The sequence below is a fragment of the Globicephala melas genome, chromosome 18, assembly GCF_963455315.2.
Source record: "Globicephala melas chromosome 18, mGloMel1.2, whole genome shotgun sequence".
In the NCBI taxonomy this organism is placed as follows: Eukaryota; Metazoa; Chordata; class Mammalia; order Artiodactyla; family Delphinidae; genus Globicephala; species Globicephala melas.
The window spans coordinates 15,284,863-15,298,963 of record NC_083331.1 but is presented as its reverse complement, the minus strand read 5'-3'; the positions used below and the strand labels follow the sequence as shown (position 1 = coordinate 15,298,963).

Genomic DNA, 14,101 nt, shown 5'->3' with positions numbered 1-14,101 from the left:
TAGTATTTTGTTGAGGATTTTTGCATCTATGTTCATCAGTGATATTGGTCTGTAATTTTCTTTTTGTAGTATCTTTGTCTGGTTTTGGTATCAGGGTGATGGTGGCCTCGTAGAATTAGTTTCGGAGTGTTCCTTCCTCTGCAGTTTTTTGGAGGAGTTTGAGAAGGATGGGTGTTAGGTCTCTTCTAAATGTTTGATAGAATTCACCTGTGAAGCTGTCCGGTCCTTGGCTTTTTTTGTTGGAAGATTTTTAATCACAGTTTCAATTTCATTGCTTGTGATTGGTCTGTTCATATTTTCTATTTCTTCCTGGTTCAGTCTTGGAAGGTTGTATCTTTCTAAGAATTTTCCATTTCTTCCAGGTTGTTCATTTTATTGGCATAGAGTTGCTTGTAGTAGTCTCTTAGGATGCTTTGTATTTCTGTGGTATCCGTTGTAACTTCTCCTTTTTCATTTCTAATTTTATTGATTTGAGTCCTCTCTGTCTTTTTCTTGATGAGTCTGGCTAAAAGTTCATCAATTTTGTTTATCTTCTAAAAGAACCAGCTTTTAATTTTATTGATCTTTGCTATTGTTTTCTTTGTTTCTATTTCATTTATTTCTGCTCTGATCTTTATGATTTCTTTCCTTCTACTAACTTCAGGTTTTGTTTGTTCTTTTTTTCTCTAGTTCCTTTAGATGTAAGGTTAGATTGTTTATTTGAGATTTTTCTTGTTTCTTGAGGTAGGATTGTATTGCTATTAACTTCCCTCTTAGAACTGCTTTTGCTGCATCCCATAGGTTTGGATTGTCGTGTTTTTGTTGTCATTTGTCTCTAGGTATTTTTTGATTTCCTCTTTGAGTTCTTCAGTGATCTCTTGGTTATTTAGTAACATATTGTTTAGCCTCCATGTGTTTGTGTTTTTTATGTTGTTTTCCCTGTAATTTATTTCTAATCTCATAGTGTTGTGGTCGGAAAAGATGCTTGATTTGATTTCAGTTTACTTAAATTTACTGAGACTTGATTTGTGACCCAAGCTGTGATCTATCCTGGAGGATGTTCCATGTGCTCTTGAGAATAAAGCGTAATCTGCTGTTTTTGGATGGAATGTCCTATAAATGTCAATTAAATCTATCTGGTCTATTGTGTCATTGAAAGCTTGTGTTTCCTTATTAATTTTCTGTCTGGATGATCTGTCCATTGGTGTGAGGTGTTAAAGTCCCCCACTATTATTGTGTTACTGTCGATTTCCTCTTTTATAACTGTTAGCAGTTGCCTTATGTATTTAGGTGCTCCTATGTTGGGTGCATATATATTTATAATTGTTATATCTTCTTCTTGGATTGATCCCTTGTCCTTCTTTGTCTCTTGTAACATTCTTTAAAGTCTATTTTATCTGATGTGAGTATTGCTACTCTAGCTTTCTTCTGATTTCCTTTTGCATGGAATATCTACTTCCATCCCCTCACTTTCAGTCTGTATGTGTCCCTGGGTCTAAAGTTGATCTCTTGTAGACAGCATATATATGGATCTTGTTTTTGTATCCATTCAGTGAGACTGTGTCTTTTGGTTGTAGCATTTAATCCATTCACACTTAAGGTAATTATCGATGTATGTTCCTATTACCATTTTCTTAATTGTTTTGGATTTGTTTTTGTAGGTCCTTTTCTTCTCTTGTTTTTCCCACCTAGAGAAGTTCCTTTAGCATTTGTTGTAGAGCTGGTTTGGTGGTGCTGAATTCTCTTAGCTTTTGCTTATCTGTAAAGCTTTTGATTTCTCCATCAAATCTGAATGAGATCCTTGCTGGGCAGAGTAATCTTGGTTGTAGGTTTTTTCCTTTCATCACTTTAAATATATCGTGCCACTCCCTTCTGGCTTGTAGAGTTTCTGCTGAGAGATCAGCTGTTAACCTTATGGGAGTTCCCTTGTATGTTATTTGTCATTTTTCCCTTGTTGCTTTTAATAACTTTTCTTTGTCCTTAATTTTTGTCAATTTAATTACTATGTGTCTCAGTGTGTTTCTCCTTGGGTTTATCCTGTATGGGACTCTCTGTGCTTCCTGGACTTGGGTGGCTATTTCCTTTTCCATGTTAGGAAAGTTTTCGACTATAATCTCTTCAAATATTTTTTCGAGTCCTTTCTCTCTCTCTTCTCCTTCTGGGACCCCTATAATGCTAATGTTGGTGCATTTAATGTTGTCCCAGAGGTCTCTTAGGCTGTCTTCGTTTCTTTCATTCTATTTTCTTTATTCTGTTCTGTGACAGTGAGTTCCACCATTCTGTCTTCCAGGTCACTTATCTGTTCTTCTGCTTCAGTTATTCTGCTATTGATTCCTTCTAGTATATTTTTCATTTCAGTTATTGTGTTGTTCATCTCTGTTTGTTTGTTCTTTAATTCTTCTAGATCTTTGTTAAACATTTCTTGCATCTTCTCAATCTTTGCCTCCATTCTTTTTCCAAGGTCCTGGATCATCTTCACTAACACTATTCTGAATTCTTTTTCTGGAAGGTTGCCTATCTCCACTTCATTTAGTTGTTTTTCTGAGGTTTTATCTTGTTACTTCATCTGGTACATAGTCCTCTGCCTTTTCATTTTGTCTGTCTTTCTGTGAATGTGGTTTTCATTCCACAGGCTGTAGGATTGTAGTTCTTCTTGCTTCCGCTGTCTGCCCTCTGGTGGATGAGGCTCTCTAAGAGGCTTGTGCAAACTTCCTTATGGGAGGGACTGGTGGTGAGTAGAGCTGGGTGTTGCTCTGGTGCTTAGAGCTCAGTAAAACTTTACTCTGCTTGTCTGCTGATGGGTGGGGCTGAGTTCCCTCCCTGTTGACTATTTGGCCTGAGGCGATCCAGCACTGGAGGCCACAGGCTCTTTGGTGGGGCTAATGGTGGGCTCCAGGAGGGCTCATGCCAAGGAGTACTTCCCAGAACTTCTGCTGCCAGTGTCCTTATCCCCATGGTGAGCCACAGCCACCCCCCACCTCTGCAGGAGACCCTCCAACACTAGCAGGTAGGTCTGGTTCAGTCTCCTATGGGGTCACTGCTCCTTCCCCCTGGGTCCCAATGTGCACACTACTTTGTGTGTGCCCTCCAAGAGTGGAGTCTCTGTTTCCCACAGTCCTCTTGAAGTCCTGCAGTCAAATCCTGCTAGTCTTCAAAGACTGATTCTGTCGAGGTTCCTCCGACCATTGCCAGACCCCCAGGTTGGGAAGCCTTATGTTGGGCTCAGAACCTTCACTCCAGTAGGTGGACCTCTGTGGTATAAGTGTTCTCCAGTTTGTGAGTCACCCACCCAGCAGTTACGGGATTTGATTTTATTGTGATTGCACCCCTCCTACCGTCTCATTGTGGCTTCTCCTTTGTCTTTGGATGTGGGGCATCTTTTTTCGTGAGTTCCAGTGTCTTCCTGTCGATGTTGTTCAGCAGTTAGTTGTGATTCTGGTGCTTTCGCGAGGGGGAGTAAGCGCACGTCCTTCTACTCTGCCATCTTGAACCAATCTCCTCCTTTATCTGCCTCTCCGGTGCATGGCTTCTGGAGTGGTATCTAAAGGAAGCTTACCCCCAGAAGAGCTCACAACAAATTTATTCACTGTATTCCCTACTAACAGATTCACGACTAACATTAGTGTGGTGCGTGGCCTGGTTCATTCATCGAGATGCCCTCTTCAGCCTGCCTTTGTGTGGGGTACAGTCTGACTCCCACCTGCTCAGCCCTCAGGCTATGTCTACTGGCTCCCTGGGATGTTCCAACCAGCAGTGTGAACATTCGCTTATCCTTTGGATTTGTTTTCTAGTTCTTTCTGGTCCTCTTACTATTTTTATCTCAGTCTAGCTTTTAAAAATATGCTTTTTTCTGTTGTAGTGTATTTAGATTTTTCAGTAGCAGCATTTTTAGATATTCTGTACTGGGAAAAGTGACTCTGAATGTTTACTCCTCAATATTGCCATCAATTATCTGAAATGCTCTTCTCTAATATTACTGTGAAACAGCTTGGATTCATGAAGACATAAATACATCACCCAACAGCAAAAGGGATTCAGGCTAGTAAGGAATGGTGGGCGTTACTGCTTTGCAGAGGCATACATTAACTAGCACAATGCTTCTTAAAGTGTCTGTGAATCATAATCTTCTGGGGAACTAGTTTAAAATGCAAATCCTAATTCCTAACCTCCTTGAGATTGAGATACAGTAGATCCAGGGTGGAACCCAGGAATCCCCATTTGAAACAAGCACCCCCAAATGCTTCTAATACAAGTGGACAGCTGATCCACTTTTGAAAAACATGAAACTAGCAGAAGGTTGGGGAAAGCATATTAATATGGAGAGAGAACTATAGAAATTACATCCATGGACTTTGGGAGATGCTTGCTCTTTGGGAGGCAAGAGCGCGGACTTTGGAACCAGACCAACTGATCTGAATCTTGTTCCATACTAATTATCCATCCAACCTTGAGGAGGAGTTGAAAACTCCTATGTGTACCTTGGTTTCCTTACATTAGGTGAAGCTCATAATACCTTTCACATAAGGTTGGTGTAAGGATCGAATGTGATAACAGAATAGAACATCTTGTAGACTTTTTGCTAAAGAAAGCTTTTAAATGCATGCATTTATTTCTACTCATGCTGAAATCACACCAAATGATAATAAAGGAATACAACAAGGCATATACACTTAAGGACAAGCAGAATGGGAAGGAGACAACAGTAAACAAGAAATGTTGTCAGAGTTTGGAGACAAAAAAATGGATGGAAGCCGAGCAGACAGTTGAATGGTACTCATCAGTTGACACTAGTATGACCCTATTGGTTACTTATAGGCAGGGTCCATTCAGTGCTCATGCTCTCCTAGTGGTTAAGTATTTTCATGGTCACCCCTGGGTGGAGGAATAGTAGTTGACTTGATAAGCTGGAAGTTGAACCTAAGTGCCTGAGGAGAGTGATGCCAATAGGAAGAAACCGATTTGCTCCAGAGAACACTGGAAAAGCTTAGGATTTGGCAGTACCAAACACCATGCAGAGCAGGGGTGAAGAATAAGGGCTGAAAACGGAGACAGGCTAAAAAAATGTGTTGGGGCAGATTAGACTCAAAATTAGACTTCTTAACTACAGATCTGAAGTTAATAAGACAATGAAACAACTATTGAAAACGTAGAGGAAAAAGTTTTTCATTGAAGTATTCTATATCAAATTAAATATCAATCAAGTCATTTTCAGACATAAAAGGTCTAAAAAGTTTTATTTCCTGTGATTTCTATCTCAAGAAGTTACTGGATAATGTGCTTTATGAAATGGGCAAGTAAACCAGGATAAAGGAAGACACATAAGGGCAGGAAATGAAGACTCCAATATCGAAGAGAAACAGAAGGAATTCCCAATAGATGCAGAAGGGAAGTGCCGGGACAGCTGTGCATGAGGCCTTGATTGGAGCAGGACAATAGGCAGCTCTGGGAAAAAGTCCCCTCAGCCCCGAAAAATGGAATCGATAGATCATCTGATACATTTGACCATGACAAAAGTAAGAGAGGTTTTACAATGATTTTGAGAGTAACAATTGGAAATAACAATTTACAATTGTAAGTACTTACAATTTACAATTGTAAGTACTTACAATTGTAAGTAACAATTGGAAATAACAATTGTAAATACATTGAAAACTTAAACAAGGCAATTAATAACTCCAGGAAAAACAAATTTGCACAAAAAACCCCATCATGATCATAGGCCTCTTTGGCTCAGTAGTAAACAGAATTGTCGTATACCTTACTGAGAGCATGGGGGAAAGAAATGAAGGAAGTGAGGCTGAATTCTCATTGTCCATAATAGGAAGTTAGTAAAATGCTGTCTGAAATAGAGAAATCAAGAAATAGTAGCATAAGGATTTTATTTATAATTTTGGATGTAAATATTAGAAGAAATTTAAATGAACTGAGGTAGTTTCCTCTGGGGAACAGGATGGCACTAGAGAAGGGTGAAGCGGGATTCTGTTCTTCATTAGAAGTCTTGTAGTACTATTTGCTTTTTTTAAAAAAATAAATTTATTTATTTATTGGCTGTGTTGGGTCTTCGCTGCTGTTCGCAGGCTCTGTCTAGTTGCGGCGAGTAGGGGGCTACTCTTCATTGCGGTGCGTGGGCTTCTCATCGTGGTGGCTTCTCTTGTTGCAGAGCATGGGCTCTAGGCACGTGGGCTTCAGTAGTTGTGGCACACGGGCTCAGTAGTTGTGGCTCGCGGGCTCTAGAGTGCAGACTCGGTAGTTGTGGTGCACAGGCTTAGTTGCTATGAGCCATGTGGGATCTTCCCGGACCAAAGCTCAAACCCGTGTCCCCTGCATTGGCAGGCGGATTCTTAACCACTGTGCCACCAGGGAAGCCCATACTATTTGCTTTTTAAAATTTATGTACAAGTATGACTTTAACAACAGTGATTAATTTAAAATATAAATGCTCTTCATATATAGATATACATATACAGTGCTTGTCACTGGTAAATACTCATTAGTTGGTAATTATTTTTATTGTTTGTGGTGAACTGCAGGTGAGAACTAGGGCACCCTCAGAGGCTTCTCCAGAATTTCTCTAGGAGAGATTCAGAGACAGCAATCAGATTGACAGGTGGGGGTAGTGGGTTGAATTATGGTTCCAAAAATGTATGCCCCAGTCCTAGCCCACATATCTGTGAATGTGACCTTACATGGAAGTAGAGTCTTTGCAGATATATAATAATTAAATTAAGGATCTCAAGATGAAATCATTCTGAATTTAAGGTGCACCCTAAATCCAATGATGAATGGCCTTATAAGGAACAAAAAAAGGAGAAGAACAGAGAGATACAGAAGAGAAGGCCATGTGAAGATGGAGGCAGAGACTGGAGTGATGTGTCTACAAACCAAGAAACACTAAGAATTGCCAGCAGCCACCAGCTAGGTGAGATGCAGACTCTCCCCTAGAGACTCCGGAAGGAATCCGCCATCACCAGCATCTTGATTTTAGACTTCTGGCTTCCAGAACTGTGAGAGAATAAATTTCTGTTGTTTTAAGACACTCAGTTTGTGGGAACTTATTACAGCAGCCCTAGAAAACTCACTCAATGGGGTTAGCAGATAGGTCTGGAACTTCATTTGTAGAGCACGCATCTTATTCTTTAGATTGTATATTTTGGGGGAATTTGATGGGGTCAGTGTAGGAGATTATGGGGGTGACTAAAGCCTCCTTATACTATCCTTTGGCACTGCCACTGGTAGATCCTGGTTGGATGAGTCAATGAAATATATGTGTTTTATTATTTTTTCCAGCTTTATTGAAATATAATTGACATATAACACTGTATAAGTTTAAGATGTACAAGTGTTGATTTGAAATGCTTATTGCAAAATGATTACCACCATGGAATTAGCTAACACCTGCATCACATCACATAATGATCATTTCTTTTTTGTGGTGAGAACATTTGCAATCTACTTTATTAGCAACTGTCAAGTATATAATAGAGTATTATTAAGTATAATCACGATGCTGTACCTTAGATCCCCAGAACTTATTCAACCTGTAACTGGTATTTTGTACCCTTTGACCAACACCTCCTTTCCCCCCACCCCCCTTCAGCCCCTGGTCATCACTATTCTAGTCTGTTTCTATGAGTTCAGGTTTTTAGATTCCACATATAAGTGATATCATATACTATCTGTCTTTCTCTGCCTGACCTATTTCACTGTAAAAAAAATTGTATTTTAAAATGATTTCAGATGCATACGTTCGTGTTATGAAATGTATTTTGGGGACAGCAGCATTTCTATACCACTATGTGGTAAAGGGCTTGAATGTTTCCCTATTTCATCAAAGAGGCAGATGTGAAACCAAGAGAAGAAATAGGTCTCCTCTGAGCCCATCCTTTTAGAAAACTTAATGAGACTTGGCTACAATAAGGTATCATTCATTGACATTCCACTTCTCCGTTTTAGGACTGGCTTCCTAATCCTTGAAATTAAATGAGTAATCTCTTTTTCTGTCCTATTCTTTGCTTTTTTAATTTACCTTTTCTCCTTAGTCTCATTTCTTTTAGCTGTCCTGGCCATACCTTTAATGACTCACAGAAAATTAGCCCACACCAAAAAAATGGTAAACTTAAGATTTCAAAAATAGTGCTTGGAAATTTTCTTGAAATTTTGCTCTATTTTTTTTAACATAGAAATTCATTTGATAGATGCTGTGAGCTCAAATTCTGTTTCCAAATCTCTCAAATAAGCCCATGTTTGTCCATCTCTAGCCCAACTAAGGCCATGCCCATCTCTCCAAAACCTTGCTCAGGAGATGTGTCTGCTTCTTCCTTTATATACTTCCATCTCCTCCCCTGAAACAATGGACAGTATAAATTGGCCTCCTAAAATCATTAGTTGGATGCACTTATCTTAAGATAAAACCTACCTTTTTTTTTTTTTGTCTGAGCAGCTTATGGGGTCTTAGTTCCCCGGACCCTCGACAGTGAAAGCACAGAGTCCTAACCGCTGGACCACCAGGGAATTCCCAAATCTAGCATTCTTAATGCAGCCTACTAAACCCTGCCTAATCTGACCCCTGCCATCTTCACAGCCTCGTCTTCTACTATTGAGTTGGCCAAAAGGTTCGTTCGATTTTTTCCCGTAAGATGGCTCTAGTAGTGCTTAGTTGTCTTTAAATTCATTTGAAACAATTTTGTTACATTGTATCGTGACAGCTGTCATATCAGCAACATGCATTAAAAAAAACATCAAAATTGGTGAATCTTTGTGGAGCCATTTTAATGTTGAAGATGGAAGGAAAACAACATTTTTGGCATATTATGCTTTCTTATTCCAAGAAAGGTAAAAATGCAACTGAAACGCAAAAAAAGTTTTGTGCCGTGTATGGAGAAGGTGCTGTGACGGAGCGAACGGGTCAGAAGTGGTTTGCGAAGTTTCGTGCTGGAGATTTCTCGCTGGACGATGCTCCACGGTCAGGTAGACCAGTTGAAGTTGACGGCGATCAAATCGAGACATTAATGGAGAGCAGTCAATGTTATACCACGAGGGAGATAGCCGACATGCTCAAAATACCCAAATCAAGCGCTGAAAATCATTTGCATCAGCTTGGTTATGTTCATCGCTTTGATGTTTGGGCTCCCCATTAGTTAACCAAAAAAACCTTTATGACCGTGTTTCCGCATGCGATTCTCTACTTAAACATAATGAAAACATTCCGTTTTTAAAACAAAGTGTGGGGCTTCCCTGGTGGCGCAGTGGTTGAGAATCTGCCTGCTAATGCAGGGGACACGGGTTCAAGCCCTGGTCTGGGAGGATCCCATATGCTGCGGAGCAACTGGGCCCGTGAGCCACAACTACTGAGCCGGCGCGTCTGGAGCCTGTGCCCCGCAGCAAGAGAGGCCGCGATAGTGAGAGGCCTGCGCACCGCGATGAAGGGTGGCCCCCGCTTGCCACAACTAGAGAAAGCCCTAGCACAGAAACGAAGACCCAACAGAGCAAAAATAAATTAATTAATTAAAAAACTCCTACCCCCAACATCCAAAAAAAACCCAAAAAACAAATTGTGACGGGCGATGGAAAGTGGATACTGTACAATAATGTGGAACGGAGGAGATCGTGGGGCAAGTGAAATGAACCACCACGAACCACACCAAAGGCCGGTCTTCATCCAAAGAAGGTGATGCTGTGTATATGGTGGGATTGGAAGGGAGTCCTCTATTACGAGCTCCTTCCGGAAAACCAAACGATTAATTCCAAAAAGTACTGCTCCCGATTAGACCACCTGGAAGCCGCACTCAACGAAAAGCGCCTGGAATTAGTCAACAGAAAACACATAATCTTCCATCAGGATAACGCAAGACCGCATGTTTCTTTGATGACCAGGCAGAAACCGTTACCGCTTGGCTGGGAAGTTCTGATTCATCTGCCGTATTCACCAGACATGGCGCCTTCGGATTTCCATTTATTTCAGTCTTCACAAAATTCTCTTAATGGAGAAAATTTCAATTCCCAGAAGACTGTAAAAGGCACCTGGAACAGTTCTTTGGTCAAGAAGATAAAAAGTTTTGGGAAGATGGAATTATGAAGTTGCCCGAAAAATGGCAGAAGGTAGTGGAATAAAACAGTGAATACGTTGTGCATTTAAGTTCTTGGTAAAAATGAAAAACGTATCTTTTATTTTTACTTAAAAACCAAAGGAACTTTTTGGTCCACCCAATACTATTCCCTTCAAACATTATGCTCCAGCCACATGGCTTTCACTTCGCTCCCTAATACATCAACTATTTTCCTCCTAAGGCCTTTGCATGTGCTGTTCCTTTTACTTAGTATGCTCTTTTCTCCAATCTTTTCTTTCTTCTGTAACTATAGCTACATTTCACTTGCTTTGTTTATAGATTAACTCTAGAAATTAAAAACCAATCAATAACATTTAAGAAATGATTATGTATATGTAAGTCATTATAAAAACAAGTAGTAAGACTGGGCCTATTAAAAAAAAATTCCACTCAGGTATTTACCCAAGAGAAATAAAAACATATGTCCACAAATGACTTATACTTAAATACTTTTAGGGCTCTATTTATAATAGCACCAAGCTGGAAACAAACCAAATTCTGTCAACAGAAGAATGGACAAACAGATGGAGTTATATTTGTGTAATAGACTACTACTCAACAATGAAAAAGAATAAGCCACTAGTGCATGCAACAACTTGAGCCTCCAAAACACTTTATTAAACAAAAGAAGCCAGACATAGAAGAGGATATATTGTATGATTCCATTTATGAAAAGTTCAAGGGCAGGTAAATAAATACTGTAGCAACAGAAATGAGAACAACCACTGTCTTTGGGGGGGTGTGGTGGGGCAGGGCGAGGCACTGGCTTGAAAGAGAGCAAAGGAACTTCTGGGGTGGTGGGACTGCTCTGTACCTTGCTTTGAGTAATGGGGTTACACAGGTATACACATTTGTCAAGACACACTATACACTAAAGCTATGTGCATTTTATTGTGTATGAAATACACTGTCATTAAAGAACAATGCAATCTTATATTTTTGTAATCTAGCTGCTCAAAGAGACTTTTCAATAATCAAGTCCAATGCTTCATTTTATTTTCTTTCTAGCTTCTTTCACCTCTTCTGAATCACACTCAAATGTTATGTATGTTAATAACGTGAGAGGTTATCAGGCGTCCCTCCAGATCCATAGACTTATTTTACCCGTGGCATTATGATTCCAGACATCTCATCCCCACACCTGCATCAGATCAGAAGTAGCTGAAAAGGACACTGGAAGGCACACTGGTAATAGTGACACCCTGACAATGAAGGAGAAAAAGAAAAACTAGAAGTATGACCTAAGATGGGACTTCCCTTATAGTTCAGTGGCTAAGACTCCATGCTTCCACTGCAGGAGCTGTGGGTTTGATCCCTGGTCAGGGAACTAAGATCCCACATGCCAGCGTGGCACGGTCAAAAAAAAAAAAAAAAAAAAAAAATGACCTAAGACTCCAAAAAGAGTGTGAACCTGGAATAAATGAAACAAAATCAGACTATGGTATACATTTCCTTAGCTGTAGGGCATCACATTTTATAATAGGATTCATCCGGAAACGTTAACTCGTATGCAGTATATTCTATTTTAAAAGCAAAGAAGGGTAAATACACGAACATTTCATAGAGAACAGTTTAAATCATATTTTTGTTTTGGCACACGAAGGGATAAATTTTAGGATAGCCAGATAAATCCAGTCAGGAATGAAAGCCACTCCGTGCTAGAACAAGGACTGGTGGCAAAGGAGCCACCTTTGGGCAGATGGCTACTGTTAAACCACTTGGTGGAGCCCCAGGCAACCGAGAGGGTCATGTAATCCCAATAAGCTCTGATTTGACACCATTACCACCAACATGGAATTTCCTGAACGCTGTAAGGAGGCTGAGAAATGCTGCAAGATGTGCTTTGTCTGGGCCACATGGTTGTGAAAACTCCATAGGCGAAGACCCATGAAAGTGTCGTGCTAGCTCTTCTGAACGTAAATCATTCTAAATGGGCTCGTAGAGCGCTTTCTGAGGAATTTCCACTCTACAGAGATTTGATTGCAGAAAATTTCCGGTTAATTTAAAACAAAACTCAATTTCCTATAACACTTAGAAAGTGTACCAAGCTGGGCACTTGTACCAGGGCAAGTGTACCAAGTATTAAAAACACTGGGTTTGGGGCTTCCCTGGTGGCGCAGTGGTTGAGAGTCCGCCTGCCAATGCAGGGGACACGGGTTCGTGCCCCGGTCCGGGAAGATCCCACATGCCGTGGAGCGGCTGGGCCCGTGAGCCATGGCCGCTGAACCTGCGCGTCTGGAGCCTGTGCCCCACGGCGGGAGAGGCCACAGCAGTGAGAGGCCCGCGTACCGCAAAAAAAAAAAAAAAAAAAAAACACTGGGTTTTTGTTCGATTGAGGGAGGCCCTTGATGAGTAGTAGAACTGTGAAATTTCAGGAAAAAAAAAAAAGGTAGATAAATAAAGAAGATGGACATTTCTGATCGTCAGTGACTAAACAAAACCTTGCTGAACTTGGAAAGTATAAAGAAAGAGGGAATACCTCCTAGCTTGAGGTGTTGTATCCTAGAGTTCAGATTCATGCTTGAATTGGTTGCCATGTATCCTCAGGGATGAAGGGCCCACGGGAGAATGAGAAAAGTGAGGGGAATGCTGCTGGAAGGAGAGAACATGGAATGTCCTAGTGGTCAAGAGGAATGCGTGTGTGGGTGTGTGGGAGGATATCAGGGGAAAAGAACACTGCAAAGCTGATTTGTTTTGTAACTGCCAAAGCATTCCTGGGACATTCTTCCTAGATGCTGGGATTAGAGAGGTGGGAACTTTCAACAATATGTTTCTCCAAGTACAAGCATTACAAAAATTTTTTTGGCAGATGTATTTTTAAATTCTAAAAAGAAAATGGTGACATTAAGGCAACTTTGAAACAAAATGACTTCTCATAATTCCACTACTCTTTAACAGTTAATAGTCTATGTCTGTGTTTTCTTCTAGACTAAAACTCTCTTTCTTTAGCAATACTTTTGGGCGAGTAAGTTTCCTCTTGGCATGATCTCTATTGAAGCAGCTTCTGACCCCTAACAAGCTGGGAACAATCCTCCAGTCCTGTATCATTCTGCTTTAAATTGGAAACTTGAACTGCAGAGGTGAATTACCTGCAATTATCATTTCATGACTGTTTTTAAGATTCCCCCTTTCAACATCTGCTGCACGCGGTCTGCGGAAGTAAAGGAAATCAAGCACTGTGGGTAAGAAAGCAATTCTATAGCTCTCTAGAATGGGTTTAGGGAACATCCATCCTAACTCTCTGTTTAGTAAGAAAAATGAGGCCCAGAAAGGCCACAGAACTAATAAATGTTGTAGCTGAGATTGGACTCAAGCTCTTAAAAAAACAAAACATTTAAATTTTAAATAATTTTAGATTTATAGAAAAAAATTTAAAGTAGCACACAGAGAGTTCAAGTCTACCCTCATCCAGCTCCCCCTAATGTTAACAATTACACAACCATAGTTCAGTTATCAAAACCAGAAAATTAATATGGATACAATACTATTAATTAAACTACACACCTTATTTGAAGTTCATCAATTTTCCCTTTAGTATCTTTTTACCTGTCATTCTGGGATCCAGTCCAGAATCTCACATTGCATTTAATCATTATGTCTCCTTAGTTTCTTCCAGTCTGGGAGAGTTACTCAATCTTTGTCTTCCGTGACCTTGAAACTCTTGAAGCGCACTGGCCAGGTATTTTGCAGAATGTCTCTCAATTGGGGTTTGTGTGGTGCTTCCCCACGATTAGATTGTGGTTGTATATTTTTGGCAAGAATACCACAGAGGGGAAGTATCCTTCTCAGTGCAGTATAAGAGAAAATATACAATGTTTTATGTCCTATTACTGGTGATATTATCCTTGATCACTTGGTTAAGGTGGTGTCTGTCCGGTTGCTCCACTGTCAACTTACCACTTTTCCCTTTGTAACTGATGAATATCTTAGCAGATATTCATTGAGACTGTACTAATATCCTAATTTTCCTCAAACTCTCCATCAATGGATCTTGCCTGCAGCAATTATCATTGTGA

General features: G+C 40.2%; 1 protein-coding gene across 12 annotated transcripts in view; it reads left to right on the top strand.

Annotated features, from left to right (window-relative positions):
- THSD1 (thrombospondin type 1 domain containing 1) overlaps positions 1-11,353 on the top strand; it is a 52,820-nt gene extending 41,467 nt beyond the window's left edge. For all 12 annotated transcript variants that reach the window (XR_009559726.1, XR_009559734.1, XR_009559733.1 and 9 more), the window contains one exon: positions 6,739-11,353. The gene's annotated coding sequence lies outside the window, so the exon portion shown is untranslated. The remainder of the gene's footprint in view (positions 1-6,738) is intronic.
- The last annotated feature ends 2,748 nt before the right edge of the window (positions 11,354-14,101 follow it).